The 18,563-nt window shown below is 44.7% G+C and overlaps 1 protein-coding gene across 1 annotated transcript in view; it reads left to right on the forward strand.

Moving 5' to 3' along the window:
* The window catches only part of pik3cd (phosphatidylinositol-4,5-bisphosphate 3-kinase, catalytic subunit delta), a 222,697-nt gene that overhangs the window by 48,419 nt on the left and 155,715 nt on the right, over window positions 1–18,563 (forward strand). The window contains exon 3 of the mRNA XM_043676186.1: window positions 18,111–18,220. The gene's annotated coding sequence lies outside the window, so the exon portion shown is untranslated. The remainder of the gene's footprint in view (window positions 1–18,110; window positions 18,221–18,563) is intronic.

Below are 18,563 nucleotides of genomic sequence, written 5' to 3' on the forward strand. Positions count from 1 at the left end.
ACAAAACAACAAAACAGTCTAATATCAGAAAATGTTTTACAGAAATGACTATTAACCAAAATTTGACTCCAAGCCAGATATAGAGATGTCTATATTAAAGGTGGAAATAGATCGATTCTTCATCAATCAGAGAATCAAGAGTCATAGAGAAAGAGCAGGAAAGTGGTCTGTTGGATCAACCATGAACCTATTGAATGGGAGAGCAGGTTCAAGAGGCCAAATGGCCTACACCTGTCCCTCTTTCTAGTAATGGCTTCTAGGCTAGGTGTATAAAAGCTTGGTCAAAGAGTTAGAATCACAGAGTCATACAGCACAGAAAAAGACCTTTTGGTCCAAACAGTCCATGCCGACCATAATCGCAAACTAATCCCACCTGCCTGCGCTTAGGCCCATATCCCACCAAACATTTCTAATTTGTGAACTTATCTAAATACCTTTTAAACATTGTAACTGTACCTGCGTCCACCTGCCTTTTAAAGCAAAAGGAATAATATTTATCTAGCATTTATCATAACCAAATTGTTTTACAGTCAATGAACAATTTCTTATTGAAGTCTAATCATTGTTGAAATGTAGGAAACACATTGTATGTGCAAAGCTGCTCCCACAAACACCGAGATAAAGACCACTCAGAAGCAGTCAAACCTGTGAATGACACATAGTGCGCTGATTTGTCTTGTATATCTCAAGCACGCTCACTTCCAAGTAGTTCTGTTTTTGTTAATCGGTTTTCCACTCTGGGCAGCTGGTCTGTTTTAGTGATGTCAATTGAAGGATAAATATCAGCCCCGGATATCCGAGCTCAGGGAGGTGCAGCAATCCAGTAAAGGAATTCCAGATCTTCAAGAACAAAAACAGACATTTCTGCAGAAACCCAGCCCAACTGTGGAGAGAGAAACAGAGTTAACATTTTGACTCCAATGACCCTTTTTTTGGAATAATATTCAAAACATTAACTCTGCTTTCTTTCCATAGATGCTAGCTGACCTTTCTTTTTAATTTATTCATGGGATGAAAGTGTTGCTGGTTAATATTGATTACCCATCCCTAATTGCCCCAAGGGCAGTTAAGAGTCAATCACATTGCTGTGGGTCTGGAGTCACATATAGGCCAGACCAGGTAAAGACGGCAGATTCCTTCACGAAAGGACATTAGTGAAGCAGATGGAGTTTTTCTGACAATTGACACATGGTCATCATTAGACTCTTAATTCAGATTTTTAAAATTGAATTCAAATTTCACCATCTGCCATGGGGGGAATCGAACCTGGGTCCCCTGAACATCTTCTGGGTGTCTGGGTTAACAGTCCAGCAATAATACTGCCAGGTCATCACCTCCCTATAGCGGTATTTTGTTTTATTCCAGAACTTAAGGCTTTGCCTTGTTTAAAATTGGGGAATGCTCAAGCGACCTCAGATTTAGAGAAGCTGAGGTAATTCAGAGGTTTCTGGGGCAGGAGGGAGGTTACGGAGATGAGGAAAGATGAGGTCACAGGTGCAAGGTCATGGAAGGATTTGAGCAGAAGAATGAGAAATGTGGAATTGAGGTCTAGCTGGACTGGGAGCCAGTTTTGGTCTGTGAGCATAGGGCAGTGTGCGAAAGAGACTTGCCGAGAGCTGGAATAGGGCAACAGGGTTGGAGGAGCTCAGGTTTATGTAAGGTGGAAGACAGGAGGTTGGTCTGAAGTACATTGGAATAACTTTCATCATGGACGATGGTCGTTTATTCATAGGAAGGAAGCAGTTGAAGATCTATAATTCAGTGTGTGAGACACAATGTAGTTAGACACACTGGATCTCACATCAATTCCTTTGTGTAAGTTTTGAGTTTTCATTGAGTCTGCAGGGCTAAGAAATACCAGTATTGTTTTTGCCTGACACTGGTACAGACCAGTGTCACCTGTCAGGGACCTTGTCTATGAAGGGCATCACCCTCCTCACTGTGGGGTTACTGACCCCAGCCGGACTGCAGCAGTTCAAGAAGGCAGCTCACTCCCCACTGGGGCAACTAGGGACGGGCAATAAACAGCCAGCAACACCCACATCCCAAGAACAAAGTTATATTAGAAAAAACTGGAAACATTTTACTGTGTGGCGGCAACAGCAAGGTCTTGTGTCTTCAGTACAACAAAGGCACTTCACAGCTGCATTTTAAACAAAGTTTTGCCCTTGACCATGCGAGGTGATGTTGGGTCAGAACATCAAAAGCTTGATTAAGGAAGTCAGTTTTAGTCCCTTAAGGGTGAGGGAGAGGCGGGAAGGGAATGCTGGTGGTTAGGAAACTGAAAGCACAGTCACTGAGGGTGGAGTGACTAGGATGGGGCTTGCACAAGACGCCAGAGTTCGAGGGGGTTTTTGTTTAGATTAGTTGTAGGATGGAAACAGGCCCTTCGGCCCAACAAGTCCACACCGACTCACCGAAGCGCAACCCACCCAGACACATTCCCCTACATTTACCCCTTAACCTAACACTATGGGCAATTTAGCACGGCCAATTCACCTAATCTGCACATTTGGGCGTCTAGAGGAGATTAAACAGAGAGGGACAATCAAGGTCATGAAAACTAGGTCAACAATTTTAAAACCGAGAGGTGAGAATGCCCTGAAAAGTGCATCTTTGGCTTTGGCTCTGTATTAATCCATGTTCGATAACATTCCTGTAAAAGGGACAGTTAACAGTGCTATGTAAATGCAACTTGTGTCTGTAAGTGTAGATGTGTGGTTTACCATCAAGATAAAATAAATCCAATGTGCTTAACCAGCATTTAGCGAGTACACAGGATCATTGCAACAAAAGATATTTGTTGAAAAAAAGGAATTTGCACTTAAAGCACAAGTTTGTAAATGAGACCAACTTCTCATAAAGTTGGTTATAAAGCTATATGAAGAGTTCTGAGAAGCTGATACTCAAAAATGTTGCTTCTCGGAATGCTGTTCTGCAAATAGATCCATGGAAAGGTGGCCCAGTATTTCCCGATAAGGAGTGGTTAAAACTTGTAGTGCCTTTCTCAAAGTAAACCTGCATGATTCCTTCTGTTGCTGAGCAGCTATGCAGTGGGACTCCCATTGTTGGGGACTACGGGCTGAGGTTTACCCGTGAGGCAGCATTATGACTGAGAGACCTTTCCAGTTGCAGCCCTGCTGTTAAACAGTGAACATGTGCAAATCTGTACATGTGCGAAATGGTGGCCTTTCTGTTCTGAGTGCTGCATTTGGATGGCTCCTGACTGCAGGAGGTCTGTGCACTGGGGAGTAGGCAGACTTGGTATCTCACTAATCCCTAATTATAAACCACGGTCTGTTTTCCTGTTAGTTAATAGAGGATACACCCAGCCCATTTAATGTAAACAACCAGGATCTCAAGGATTTCTGTGGCTGGCAGGTGACAGTAAAAGCTGTTTGCTCTACCGTGAATTTTCATGTTCCTTTAGTTGGAGATAGCAGAACAGAGGTCCTTGGAAAGTTTCCTACTTTTGGCGCTTTTTGAGCATTTCTGGGATTCTTGTTGCTTCTGGAGGACAATGTGCTTTCACCATGTACTGGATTAACTTGGGATTCTGGTTTCAGACCCTCACCCTGCAGCCTCTTCGATCGACTCTGCCAGTCAGCCTCAGAGACAATTCTGCTCAAAGTTTGAAGTGGGCTGAGACAGTCATGTTATTGAAAACATCGCTCATCAGGGACTGATTAACCCTGTAGGTTGGTTTAAAACAGCAAAAGGCTTGACAAGTTCTGAATCACTCATTATGGTCCCCACTGTTCTCTATATATGCTGCCTACTAAAAGGCAGGGCCACAACACTGTCTACATATAGCACATACAATCCTTAAAGGTGAACTGTGTTCAAGGCAAGGTACACAAAGTGGAACAAAAAAACTGAGTATTATTTAAATGGAGACAAACTGCAGGAGGCTGCATCACAAAGGGACTTGGCAATACTTGTACAAGAAACACAGAAAGCTAGCACACAGACACAGCAGATAATCAGGGAATATCAGCCCTTACTTCAAGAGGGTTTAGATTTTTTAGATTACAGAACATAGAAGAATACAGCGCAGTACAGGCCCTTTGGCCCTCGATGTTGCGCCGATCCAAGCCCACCTAACCTATACTAACCCACTACCTCTTCTCTACATACCTCTTCTCTACATACCTCTTCTTTTTAGATTACATTACATTACAGTGTGGAAACAGGCCCTTCGGCCCAACAAGTCCACACCGACCCGCCGAAGCGCAACCCACCCATACCCCTTACCTAACACTGTAGGCAATTTAGCATGGCCAATTCACCTGACCTGCACATCGTTGGACTGTGGGAGGAAACCGGAGCACCCGGTTGGAATATAAGAGTAGAAAAATCTTACTGCAACTGGCCAAGGGTATGCAGTATCTGGATGACTGTTTACAGTTTTGGTCTCAATATTTAAGCAAAGGTATAATTTCATTTTTTCAGAGAGGGATCGCTAGGATGATCCCTGGTATACAGGGATTGGCTTCCTGGCAAAGATTCGGACTCTACTGTTTGGAGTTTAAAAGAATGAGAGCTGATCTCATTGAGACATATCAGATTCTTGAGGGGCTTGTCAAGGGAGATGCTGAGAGGATGTTTCCCCTCATGGGAGAGTCTAGGAGCAGAGGGCACCCTCTTATAAAGGGGTGCCAATATGAGACTGAGAATTTCTTCCAGGAGATTGTGAGGACTGCAGATGCTGGAGAGTGGTGTTGGAAAAGCACAGCAGGTCAGGCAGCATCCAAGGAGCAGGAGTGTCAATGTTTCGGACATAAGCTCTTCATCGGGAATTCCCAATGAATGGCTTATGCCTGAAACATCGATTTTCCTGCTACTCAGATGCTGCCTGACCTGCTGTACATTTCCAGCACCACACTCTCGACTGAGAATTTCTCCTGTCAGGGTGTTTGGAACTCCTTGCCACAGAGAGTTGTGGGGGCTGTGAATATTGAAGGCTGCAAGAGAGAGTTTCTGGATCAGTCAGGGAAACGAGGGTTACGGAGAAAGGCCAGGAGAGTGGATGTGAGGAACGGAATGGTGGAGCCGGCTCGTGGGGTCCTGTTCCTATTCCTTATGGTCTCACACATGCCAACAGTGACAGGATTCAAACTGGAGGATGGTGAGTTCTTGTGATCTGAATAAAGAGTTGATAGCTTTCAGCAGGATAGCTAATGGTAAACATTTATGGGATTATGGGAAAAGGAAAAGCACATTACACTAATTGGAACAATCTTTCAAAGCATTAGCAGGTGCTGGCAGGTGCGACTAGATTGGATTGGGATATCTGATCGGCATGGACAGGTTGGACCAAAGGGTCTGTTTCCATTGCCATACATCTCTATGACTCTAAGTGCATAAGGTGCTGAATAACCTCCTGTGTTGTTGAATTCTATGATTTTATTCTATAAATAGTTTATTCCTAAGCTCATTTCACACAACTTGGACACATATCACCACTCCTCCGTCAATGCGGTGCTGAAATTACAAACTCCTGACTTGCCAACATCCACATAGTGGTTCAGCACCACTTTCTCACCAGAAAGGAGGCCTGCCATTCAGTGCAGGCCTGGCCCCCCACACCCCATCCCAAGAATGAAGCTTAAAATAGAACATAAATGCTCAACAATTTGCAGACCATAAACAAAGTGGTGTTACCCCACTCCACTTCAGTTTGCATGCATGAAGATACCTGTTGAAGTACCGAGGTTAAATTTTGGTTCATGAGTTGGAGCGGCATTGAATATGAGCCTGTGACAGAGAGTCAGAACTGTCCATTTTACAAGCAGCACGTTTATGCTTTTGTGCAGGTTGCTTTTGTTTTTGATGTCAGTTTGACAATGAGAACCACACTGTTGATATGTGTTGCATGGTGCAACAAACAACTGCAGGAGCACTCACATTGAGCAGAAGGTGATGATGTGAATTAATAGCACTGTTTTACACTCTGATTTCCTGCAAAGCATGCTCCAGATACACGGTGGCCCAGCCAGGATCGTGCTTCCTGGTCTTTTACCAGGTCTTTCTGGTTGATTTGCAATTTGCCTTTCTGTGCAATCAATCCGAACCTCCGAATGAGTTCCTGAACCACCCTGTTTAACTTCTTCTTTTTTGGTGAGGAGGAGAGGGAAGTGAAAAATGGGCACTCGTGGGAACCACATTTCCAGCTGGTATTGTCTGCCACCTGTTGCACATCGCTGCCACGTTATAGAGCAGCACTGCCAGGTTCTGTCATTAACATCCTGACTGACTGCCACTATTGGGCAATTCCCCTTTCAGATCCAGCCTAGTGGGGTCAGGCTCACCCAAGGAGGCGAAACTGAGGACTGCAGATGCTGGAGATCAGAGTAAAGAGTGTGGTGCTGGAAAAGCACAGCCGGTCAGGCAGCATCTGAGGGGCAGGAGAATCGATGTTTCGGGCAAAAGCCCTTCATCAGGAATGAGGCTGTGACCCTTGGGGATGGAGAGATAAATGGGAGGGGGTGGGGATGGGGGGAAGGGAGCTGAGAGTGCAATGGTAGATGGAGGTGGGGGGTTAAGGTGATAGGTCGGAGAGGAGGGAGGAGCGGATAGTGGGAAGGGAGATTGACAGGTAGGACAGGTCATGAGGGTGGTGCCGAGTTGGAAGGTTGGAACTGGGATAAGGTTGGGGGGGAGTGGAAATTAGGAAACTAATGAATTCCACATTGATGCCATGGGTTTGGAGAGTCCGTGGCGGAGGATGAGGTGTTCTTCCTCCAGGCGTCAGTTGGTAAGCGAGTGGCGATGGAGGAGGCCCTGGACCTGCATGTCCTCGGCAGAGTGGGAGGGGGAGTTGAAATGTTGGGCCACGGGTCGGTGGGGTTGGTTGGTGCGGGTGTCCCACAGATGTTCTCTGAAGCGCTCTGCGAGTAGGCGTCCTGTCTTCCTAATGTAGAGGAGACCGCGGGATTACCCAAGGTGATTGAACACTTCTGGAGTTTGGGGGCATCCATTCATAACACCATCTGTGTCCTGGCACTGGAGCGGGTGCAGAGGAGGTGCACTAGGTTGTTCCAAGAGTTGAGAGGGTTAATTTATGAGGAGAAATTGGGCAGACTAGGACTATTCTCATTGGAATTTAGAAAAATGAGGGGGTGATCTTATAAAGACATATAAAGTTATGAAAGGAACAGATAAGATAGAAGCACTGGTGGGTGAAACTCAAACTAGCGGGCATAGCCTCACAATAACGGGGAGCAGATTTCGGACTGAGCTAAGGAGGAGCTTCTTCACCCAAAGGTTTGTGAATCTGTGGAATTCCCTGCCCAGTGACACAGTTGAGGCTACCTCTTTGAATGTTTATAAGGCAAAGGTAGATTTTTGAACAGTAAAGGAATTAAGGGTTATAGTGAGCAGGTGGGTAAGTGGAGCTGAGTCCACAAAATGATTCTGTTGAACTGCGGAGTGGGCTCAAGGGACAATTTAGGCGAAAATGAGGACTGCAGGTGCTGGAGATTAGAGTCGAGAGTGTGGTGCTGGAAAAGCGCAGCAGGTCAGGCAGCATCCGAGGGGCAGGAGAATCGACATTTTGGGCAAAAGCCCTTCATCAGGAATGGCTTTTCTGATGAAGGGCTTTTGCCCGAAACATTGATTTTCCTGCTCCTCGGCTGCTGCCTGACCTGCTGTGCTTTTCCAGCACCGCACTCTCGACTCAAGGGACCAGATGGCCGACTCCTGCTCCTGTTTCTTATGTTCTTATGCGGCAGGGCTGCTATCATCCTCAGGGCAATGGGGAAACAGTAGGGGATGGCACCAGTTCAATGGCCATTTCAATGGAGCCAGCACCGGCAACACTGGGCCAAATGCCCTCACCGTGTGCTGCAAGGCTCTCACATCAGTGTCACCCATTAACCATCACTGCCTTGCATCACCCAAAGCATCTCAATCTGGTGAAGTCTGTGCCCACTTCCTAAAACCCCGTCATCCAGACTCTTCAACCGTATCCTCCCGTGACCGGTTTCCTGTTATTCTCCCGAGCTCTGTCTTTTTGAAGCAGCTGTCAGTTTGGCCCTAGTTGTCAATACTCAGCTGAGTCGGAAGGTTCTTGTCTCAAGTTGCACAGCAGATCAGTGAAGCTCGATCCAATTCAGCAGCTGGCCCTTCGGCCCATCTTGATTCATGAGAGTGCTAGCCGCTGAGTCCCGCTGGCCTGCAACAGAAATAGAAATAGCTGGAGAAACTGACAAAGAGCCACCAGACTCGAACCATTACCTCTGCTTTCTTCCCACTGGTGCTGTCTGACTTGCTGCGTTTCTGTTTTTGTTTTAGATTGCCGGCATCCACTGCCCTTTGTTTTACTTTGGTCCTGTTGTCCTGCCCCTTTTCCCATTTCCCTGAAACTACCTCCCCTTCGACCATTTATCCAGTTACAGAGTCATACAGCAGAGACACAGACCCTTCGGTCCAACCAGTCTATGCTGGCCGTAATAGGGAGAAAGTGAGGACTGCAGATGCTGGAGATCAGAGTCAAAACGTGTGGTGCTGGAAAGGCACAGCTGGTCAGGCTGCACCCGAGGGGCAGGAGAGTCGACGTTTTGAGCATTTGTGATGAAGAGCTTATGCTCAAAATGTTGACTCTGCTGCTGCTCGGATGCTACCTGACCGGCTGTGCTTTTCCAGTGCTACCCTTTTTGACTCATGCTGACCACAATCCCGAACTGAACTAGTCCCTCCTGCCTGCACTTGGCTAATATCCTTCTAAACCTTTCCTATCCAAATCTCTTTTAAATGTTGTAACTGTACGCCCATCCACCACTTCTTCTGGCCGCTCATTCCACACACGAACCTCTCTCTGTGTCAAACAGTCGCCCCTCATGTCTTTTTAAAACCTTTCTCCTCTCACCTTAACAAGATGCCTCCCTATTCTTGAAAGCTCCCACCTTAGGGAAAAGGCCTTTGCTATTCACTTTATCTGTGTCCCTCATGATTTTATAAAGCTCTATAAGGTCACCCCTGTCCAGCCACTCCTTATAATTTCAGTCCCGCAACTTCCTGGTAAATCTTTTCTGAGTCCTGTCCAGTTTCATAATATCCTTGCTGTAACAGGGTGACCAGAACTGGACACAGTACCCCAGAAGAGGCCTCACCAATGTCCTGTACAACCTCAACATGACATCCTATACCTATGCATCTATACATCCAACTCCTATATTCAATTCCATATTGAAATCCTACCTGAAAGCTCAGTCAATTCCTGACTGATTAAATCTGCACTGCTGATTTGTGGAAAAGGGGTTTAATTTGGACTCAGTATTACATTCATCAGTATTCAGGAGAAGAGGGGAATTCAACGTGACTGTTTTTCCAGATCTTTCTTTATCCTATTGTTAGTATCCTGGGGTACAGTGGTAATGTCCCTATCTCTCAGGCAGAAGGTCCAGGTTCACTCTCACTTGCTCCAGATGTGTTGGAACATCTCTGAGCAGGTAGGTTCAAAATATCTTAAAGTAACTGAACCATAAAACACGGAAGATGATTCCATTAATCAAAGGAGAACTCAGTCAGCGGGAACGCACTGGACTCCATTGGGTTATGGAAGTTGTGTGGTAATGCCCGTACCTCTGGGCCAGAAGCACCAGGTTCAAACCCTCACCAGGACCTGTTGAACACAGAAGGAACATTCAACCGACTGCAGGCCCTTACCCACTGCTCCCCTAAGGGATAATGCTTCTGCCAAGAATAGCAGGACTGTTTTGGGGATTACCGACATCAGATCTTAGCTAAGGAACAGATGTCCCTGTGAGAGTGTGTTTGGCTGGTGTGGCAGTGAGCAGTGATGAAGAAGGTGCTGTACTGTGGGGATTGAGCGGTGCCATGCTGGGAACTTTAGTTATTTGGGCACGCAGAGAGTTTAAACTTGAGTTGTCACTGTGTGTGGATTGATTGGTGTTGTTTTTGATGGCGTCTGTTTTTGCAATAGAGCAATGTTGTTGCTGTTTATAGGACAATCAATATATGTTCAGTTTTATAGACCCTGAGACTATAAGAGTAGTTGAAAGAACTGCTTTCAGTGTTAAACTGGTTCTGCAGATTGGGCTTAACTCTGTGAATAAGTGTAAAGTGAACCCAAAGGAAGGAAGGAGTTCCTTCCATCTGTTGTTGACTTGTGCAGCATGGCCCAGCATTTCCCATAGTGTCTTCAAGGAGTGAAGACCTTTAACTGAGGGTGTTGTTCTCACAGTACTGCTGGCTGATGTGTGACAAGGGTTGGATTGGAGTTGGGCTGGTGGGGGGGTGGGGGGGGGGATGTTGTTGAGTTGCTGCTATTTTTTATGTTTCTTAGTGCAGTGTCTGTGAGTTTCTGTTCTGCAGTTTTATTTCCTGTTATTGAGTTTGTGTGTGCATGGACTAATTAAACGTTTAACACTATCCGATTCTAATCGCACTCCCTTTTTTGCTGACCACATGGCTGCTAGGATCGGGCTTGCAAATCACTGTAACAATAACTTGCATTCATGTAGCACCTTTATCTTGAAAAATCGTGCTGCTGGAACATGATTGGAAAATATATATTATCATGTTAATTGGATCCAAAGACAGATAATGAAGTGTGAAAGTAGTTGCAAAGTCTTTTTTTGGTTCATTCACAGAATGCAACATTCCATACGTCTGCTTTAGGGTTCTTGTGGTATAGTGGTGATATCTCTGGACTGGGAGGCCCGGGTTCAAGTCCCACCAGCTCTGGAGGTGTGTAATAGCATCTTGAAATGGGTTGAGTAGAAAATGATGACATAGGTCTGCTTCTGATCCATCAACCCTCAGTCCCAACAATCTCTCTTGGATACTTTCTAATCAACAGAGTGATGTTATTACACACCTCTGGAGCAGGTGGGACCTGAGCCCGAGCCCCTCAGACCAGGGAAATGGACACTACCACTGGACCACAATAGGGTCCTAGCCTGCTCTCGGTACTCAGTTAAACAACATCCCTCACCTGCTTAACCTAATACAATGAGCAAGCTATCGACATTTCACAGGACAGGTGACCAAATGTGGGACTGGATTTTAAGAAGATTCTCAGAGGGGAAGAGAAGAGCTGTTGTGGTGCAGTGGTAGTGTCCTTCCCTTTGATCCAGGAGGCCTGGGTCAAGATCTGTGTAATAACATTTCTGAACTGGTAGATCAGGAAAATATACAAAAAGGACACCCCTGCTCCAGAGGTAAATCTTTGAATTGGTAGATTAGACGATACTTTGAGGAGATGAGAGAGACAGAGATGTTTATGGCAAGGATTTGAGAATGAATGTGACCCAGGCACCAGATGCCTTGAGTGGCTTAAAAGTTGGAATTGAAGGATGGGACAGATCACATATTAGGGGGCAGGGAGCTGAGGCTACGGGTGAATTTGAAAACGGGGACATTAAACTTGTCAGGGAGTCAGGACTACAAGCAGGCAGCTGGTGAGTGAACGGGATCTGATGTAGATTAAGAGCTTTGGATGGAGCACATGGTTCTGTTGGTTGGAAGGTGGGAGACCAGCCAGGGTGGGCTGCAATAGTTGAATCTTGAGGTATTGAAGATGTGGATGTGGTTTTTAGCTGAGCTGAGCCAGGTCCAGGGGAAGAAGGAGAATGGAGTCATGGTGCAGGAACAGAGCAGTGGTGTCAGATGCAGCAGCGTGGCTCTAACTGCCTGGTTCAGGTCCATAGAGCTGCTTGAGGGAAGGTTGGAAAGTGTGGTCAGGAAACAGAGTTTCCGGAAAAGCTTAGGGCCTTCTTAATGTTTAATTTCTAGGAAACTCTGCTCCTTCCAGGATGTTGGATAGTCAGTGTGAGTAATGGTATGCAGTGCAGGGACCAAACACGTGGCTGGTGAGAGAATCTTGGCAGTGATCACGGGGAACCTGACTGAGTGTTTTCAGATGATGCCATGTGTAGGTGAAGGTAAAGATCACACACCAGGTTATAGCCTAACAGGTTTATTTGGAATTATACGCTTTCCCTGATGAAGGAGCAGTGCTCCGAAAGCTAGTGCTTCCAAATAACTCTGTTGGACTATAACCCAGTGTTGTGTGATTTATTTTTTAGAAATATTTTTATTAGAGACCTTTTAAAATCTTTTACAAAACATCTATATGCAAAAAAACCCCTCAAAAAACAGAAAAGTAGAGGCAGTACAATAAAGTCATAACGTGATACTATTAGTAATGAACGACCTACTATTCTACCAGAACAAACGTATCTACTTAAACTAAACTATAAACAAATTAAATTAAGCTAAATTCAAATTAACTTAAATTATGTCTCATGACTTTATTCTATTTCACTCATCACACCTCCATTGAGGCTCCCATCCCTGGGAGTCATTGTACTCAAATTCATTTCCCCCAGCCTCTCCCTCTCTTAGGGCCCCACGGGTACCCATACTGATTCCCACGGCGATACCATGGCCCTGATTAACATTGCTGATAAGTCAGCGTCAATATAGTTTAGGAAGGGCTGCCACGTCTTGTAAAACTGTTCTGTTTTGTGGTGTGCCATATTTGTGAGGTAGTCTTGGGGGAGACGCTCCATCATCAGCCTCCACCACCCCGTAAGACCTGGGGGTTTTTCTGAAGTCCAATTCATTAAAATGTTCTTCCTCGCACAGTGGGTAAGAATGTCACACAGTTGTGTGATTTTATCCACCTCAGTCCAACACTGGCACCTCCACATCCATGTATAAATGAGGAAGAGGAGTAGGTTAGATGCAGTAAGACCATTGTCTTAAAGTGGTTTTGCTGTGCATCAACGCTCTATGTTGAGAGGAGCTAGAATTTGTGTTTGAATCTAATCTAACACTGGAGTGAGACCCCTTGGAGGGTCCCCTCTCCCTCTTGGTCTTCCCACCCCGCTCTCTAATTTCCTGTCTCTACTGAATTTCAAGGTCAGTCTGACCCTGACTTATGATTCACACTTGCACAAGTTTAGTGCTTGGATGAAGCCAGAACCATTTCATGTCAACTGAATTTGTAGCATCGATACCCTGTAAACACTTACACACATTGTCATCCATGTAAAGCAAACATGGGCTATTCTTAAAACTGCACAAAACCAGCAAGCATATTTATGAAGAACAGCTTTAAATACTCTTGGCTGGTCTGGACTTTTGACGCAAAATATGCTGGCGATTATTTTCTTTGCCTTTATTGAATTTGCACCTTTGCAGAAGACACTGTGTACGTGTCTTGTCACAAACTGTCTGTGCATTGGCAATTAAGGAAGCCAATCAATTCTAGCAGCATTCATGCATACTGTTGTGCATCGAATCACACCGTGTGGTGCAATGGTAGTGTCTCTACCTCCGAACCACAGCAGCACAGGTTCATAGAATCCCTAGTGTGGAAGCAGGCATTCGGCCCATCAAGCTCACACCATCCCTCTGAAAGGCGTCCCAACCAGACCCACCTGCCCTACAATCCAATATTTCCCAAGGCTAACACACTTAACCTACATATCCCTGGTCATTATGGGGCAATTTAGCAAGGCCAATCCATCTAATCTGCACATCTCTGGACTGTGGGAGGAAGCACATGCAGACACAGGGAGACTGTGTGAATTGTACACAGACAGTTGCCAAAGGCTGGAATTGAACTCAGTTCCCTGGTGGCTATGAGGGAACAGTACGAAACACTGAACCACAACGCCATCCAAGTCCCCTCTATTCTGGAGGTGTGTAATAACGTCTCTGAACAGGTTGACTAAAAATATTTATAAATGCAAATTGTAGATGGCTCTTTCAGGGCAGTGGTAGTTTGATATGTGTGACAATGGTAGTACCTTTAAGAATGTACTCCAGAGATTAATGCAAGGCAGCCGATACGTATTTGGACATTTATGTCCCTTTTCCAGACTGAGAAGTTTTGATTCTGCCAAAGCCTTCAGAGAAAGTTTAACCAGAAATCCTGTATTTGCAATACTGTTACAATAAAGATACCATTTTGACTACAAATGTCTTGAGAGTGAGCAGATACCAGCAATGTTTAAATGAGATATAATCTGACTCAGTAGTCACTTGTAGCAAAACATTCCATGTTCCAGTAATCCTCCATGTGAAAGTATCACTTTGGACTTCCAAATGACATGCAGCCAAGAATTTTACAAATACTTCAGAATTTGTAAAATTCCCTGCAGCAGCGAGATTTACAGGAAAGTGCTGGTCACTTAAATGCATCTTGCAGCAGATGTCCAGTGTTTTTGAATATCATAACACATTCATTTTTGTAAGATACAGAGCCGTCTACTCTCAAATAAAAGGCGACCCCACAATTTTTGCCCTAAAAGTATGATTATTTTTGAAATACTTTGTGTAAAAGTGCACTCCAGGTTTTCCATTGGTCAAAACCCAAAAAAAATTCAGAAATCAAAGTGTGGTCCTGGAGACATTAATGAATTGACTTCATTGTAAATATCTATTTAGTTGCTCAGAGGTTCCGAACTTGAAAATTGCTGAAAGAAGACATTGTCAAGGCTTTTTGTCTTGCACTCATCAGGATAGAATTGCAAGAATACCAAGTCTCAAACAGAACACCAATTTATGCTGCAAGAGAAGAAGGTGCTGATGGATTGGCAAGTGAACTCAGATAGATTGAGGTATTGCCATTGGGACTGCACCCTGTGTTTTGTTTACAGTCAGTTCTGCTATATGGCAGTATCTCCATTCTTGTGCAATCCCGTCGTCTAAGAAAATCGCGTGATGATAACACTATTTAAACTAATGGGGTCCGAATTGTGTTATAACCGATACGTGCTTTAAAAGGTTCACACACTAGAAACAGTGTCCCTAATTTGTTAGTCGTGTTACAGCGAATTTGTGCTAATGAAACGCGTGTTATTGGAGAACGAGCTGTGGTTTGCAAAAAGGTGGAAATGTTTGTCCTGTTTGCACCAGTCAGGACAAACCCCACCACCACCACCACCACCACCACCACCCCCACTACCACCACCACCACCACCACCACCATCGGTTTCTGCCAAATGTAGCTGAGTGACATTGCGAATAAAAGTCAACTTACAGCCTGAAAAAAACTCTCAGAGATTTGTCTTTCATAGGATACGTGCATGAACACTCCACCTGGTGAGGTATCTGCATTTCATTAACAGTCCAAGAATAACACCACTCAATGAAAGATCTATATGCAAGGATTTTCACCATACTCTTTTATTTTGCTGTTTGATGGTGGCATTTGATTTTGTTTCCCTTAATTTGAAGGATTTAGACATACATTGTGTGTTGCCTCTGTAGGGTGTAATTTGAAACACAACCCAACAGGGTTGCTGTGATGAGTTGCTGTTGCCATGGTGAATGGTTAGTTCAGTCAGTCGTCTCTGTTGAGTCTCCATGGTGACAGGATCCAGACCAGTTCAGCGTTTTGTAAAGAGATGGGTTCCAGTGCTGTGCAATGAGGAACTCCTTTCCCTTTGTGCCTGAAGATCATTTAGACGCACACTGTTCAGTACAATGAAAAGGAGGATCTACTATTCCCAAAAGGGAACGGAGAGTATGGTTTGGAGGTGGGGCATTAACAATTTAAAGCTTTCACCACCACCACCTGCAAAACAGCAGGATCACCCTCTCTAGTGTCCTCGTTCATTTCTGTGCTTGTAAGTGTGGGTATGTTTTTACTTAGTCTCTGTTACAATTTTTAACTTTCCATTTCTAAAATTTGTTCATGGGGACCTGGGTGTCACTAACTGGAGAGGGTGGTGGTCAGCTGCCTTCTTGAATTGCTGCAGTCCTGGGGAATGCAGGGTGGGGTAGTCAGTACAGGTACACTCACAGTGCTGGGAGAACACGATTTTGACCTGACAACAGTGCAGTAATGGTGATCTGGTTCTCAGTATATCACACATAAGCTCTGTACTGATGCAGCAGGGAGAGCTCTGGTAAGCTGTTAATCAATGAATTAAGAACAATTAAACTTGGCATTTCAAGTCTTACTTCAAGAGTGACCTTATAAGAGGTTTCTACAATCATGAGGGATTTAGACAAAGTGAATGACAAGGGTCTTTTCTCTAGGTTCAAAACTAGGGGGCATATTTTTAAGGTGAGAGGAGGAAGCTTTAAAAAAGATATGAGGGGCAACATTTTTGCACAGAGAGTGTTTTGTGTGTGGAATGAGCTGCCAGAGGAAGTGATGGATGCAGGTACAGTTACAGCATTTAAAAGACATTTGGATAGGACATGAATAGGAAAGGTTTAGAGGGATATGGGTGAAGCGCAGGCAGGTGGGTCTAGTGTAGCATGGACTGGTTAGACCCAATGGTCTGTTTCCGTGCTGTATGACTCTGTGACTCCATGAGTTGGACAGTTAGTCTGCACTGGCATTTCAGATCCATACTCACGGTGCCATGCCATTGTTCAATATAACAGCAAGGTTGCCAGATCTCCTAATCCAAATCCTTTCTTTGAGGCCGGCGTCAGGGACAGATTCACTTACCATTTCTCTCAGGGGCTGCAGTGTATAAAAGGGCTGCAGTATCTGTCCTGATCACAAGCCAGGCTTCTTGAGAAGGGATTCATCAGGGAGGATTCATCTTTGCCCTGTTCCTCACATGCCAAACTATCCAGCTGGCACTGGGCAACAGCTGGGCAGTTGCTGTTCCCTCTGGACAGGGGCATTGTCCTTTTTGACATCCTGTTTATTAACAGCAACAGAAAAGTCTGAAGGCACACTGTAAGTCTAACAGTATTTACAAAGAAAAGGATAGCTCAATGTTTCAGGTCACAAAGTATATTGTTGACATCTGAAGTTTTAAACCATTTTCTCACCATTTCAATAAAACTATTTTCATCGAACTGTTCAGACATGTTATGGCACAGCTCAGGGGCAGGTAAGACTTGAACAGGATCCTTCTGTCCCAGAGGATGGGACAGACCCCTATGCACAAGAGTCCTTTGCACTGTTATGTGAGTGCATGGAATACACTGCCAGCAGTATAGTAGAGTCAGTTACGTTAGGGACATTTAAGCGATTCTTCGATAGGCATGTGGAAGACAGTACAATGAAGGGTATTTAGGTTAGTTTGATCTTAGAATAGGGTAAAAGGGCAGCATAACATCGAGGGCCAAAGGGCCTGTACGGTGCTGTACTCTTCTGTGTTCTATGTTCTTATGTACCTGTGAAATATTTCCATTTCATTTTTGGCATTCAGTGTTTGCAGCTTTTAGTCTTTTTATTGAATTATGTAATTACAGAGTTTAACTGTATCCCAACGAATTCCAAAGTTGTTTAGATCTGAATACAAGGAACGAATTAGTCAAGTTCAGCTGGAGTTTAGAACAGTGGGGGGGTTTTACATAGAAACCTGTAAAATTCTAACAGGGCTAGACGGAATAAAAGCAGGAAAGATGTTTCCAATGATCGGGGAGTGCAGAACCAAGGGATTACAGTCTAAGCCACTTAGATTAGATTACTTACCGCCTTCGGCCCAGCAAGTCCACACTGACCCTCCGAAAAACAACCCACCCAGACCCATTTCCCTCTGACTAATGCACCTAACACTCCGGGTAATTTAGCCTGGCCAATTCACCTAACCCGCATTTTTTTTTGGACTGTGGAAGGAAACCGGAGCACCCGGAGGAAACCCACGCAGACACGGGGAGAATGTGCAAACTCCACACAGACAGTTGCCTGAGGCAGGAATTGAACCTGGGTCTCTGGTGCTGTGAGGCTAACCACTGTGCCACTGTGCCACCCACATTAAAATGCGGAGAAATTTCAGAGAGTGGGGAGCCTGTGGAATTCAACACCACAGAAAGCGGTAGAGACCAGAATATTGTATCATTGCAAGAAAGAATTAGATATAGCACTTGGAGCTAAAGGGATCAAAGGATATGTGGGAACAAGGTGATCAGTGATGATCCTAATGAGTGGTGGGCTAGGCTCAGGAGGCTGAATAGCCTCATCCTGTTTCTATTTTCCGTCTTTCTAAGAGGCATTATTTGCTTCCCCAATCTAACTGTACTGCACTGAAGTGAGCAATAGTGATTGAGATCAGTGAAGGCAGCTCATTTATCTTGGAATAATATTTGACTCATTTGGATAATATTTCAACTTTTGGATGGAGCCACGTTGACCAAATTTTTCTTAAATTTTGATATAGAGACTCAGAAAATGCCAGTCCAAAGCGTGAGTCTGTCTGAGCAGGAAGCCAAATGAGTGGTGACGATACCAGGGAATTTTACGACTCCTGTCTCCTTCTGAGCAAGTAAGGTTGGTGCTGTTTCCTGTTGGTAAAGCCTCCGACCATGTGCCTCCTTCAGGAGCCACAGTCTGCTATGTGCCATCTTGGCAATTTGTTGCATGTTCTCACTGTTGAAAAGCTGGCAGGTTCAATTTTGCACAGCGTCTGAGCTTCTTGAGCATTATCCTGTGAATTTTGATCCGATAATTCCAGAAGGATTGTAACTACTCGGACATAATGAACTATACTTCCTTGGACATTTTTTTAAAAATCATTCTATCCCTGGTGGTCTTGCCTTTAGCTGTGTGGGCCCTTTATGTTTGGTGTTAGTTCGCTATCTATGAGTAAGGAATAAAGAGCTGGCCACTCTGT

The sequence above is a fragment of the Chiloscyllium plagiosum genome, chromosome 34 (assembly GCF_004010195.1).
Source record: "Chiloscyllium plagiosum isolate BGI_BamShark_2017 chromosome 34, ASM401019v2, whole genome shotgun sequence".
Classification (NCBI taxonomy): Eukaryota; Metazoa; Chordata; class Chondrichthyes; order Orectolobiformes; family Hemiscylliidae; genus Chiloscyllium; species Chiloscyllium plagiosum.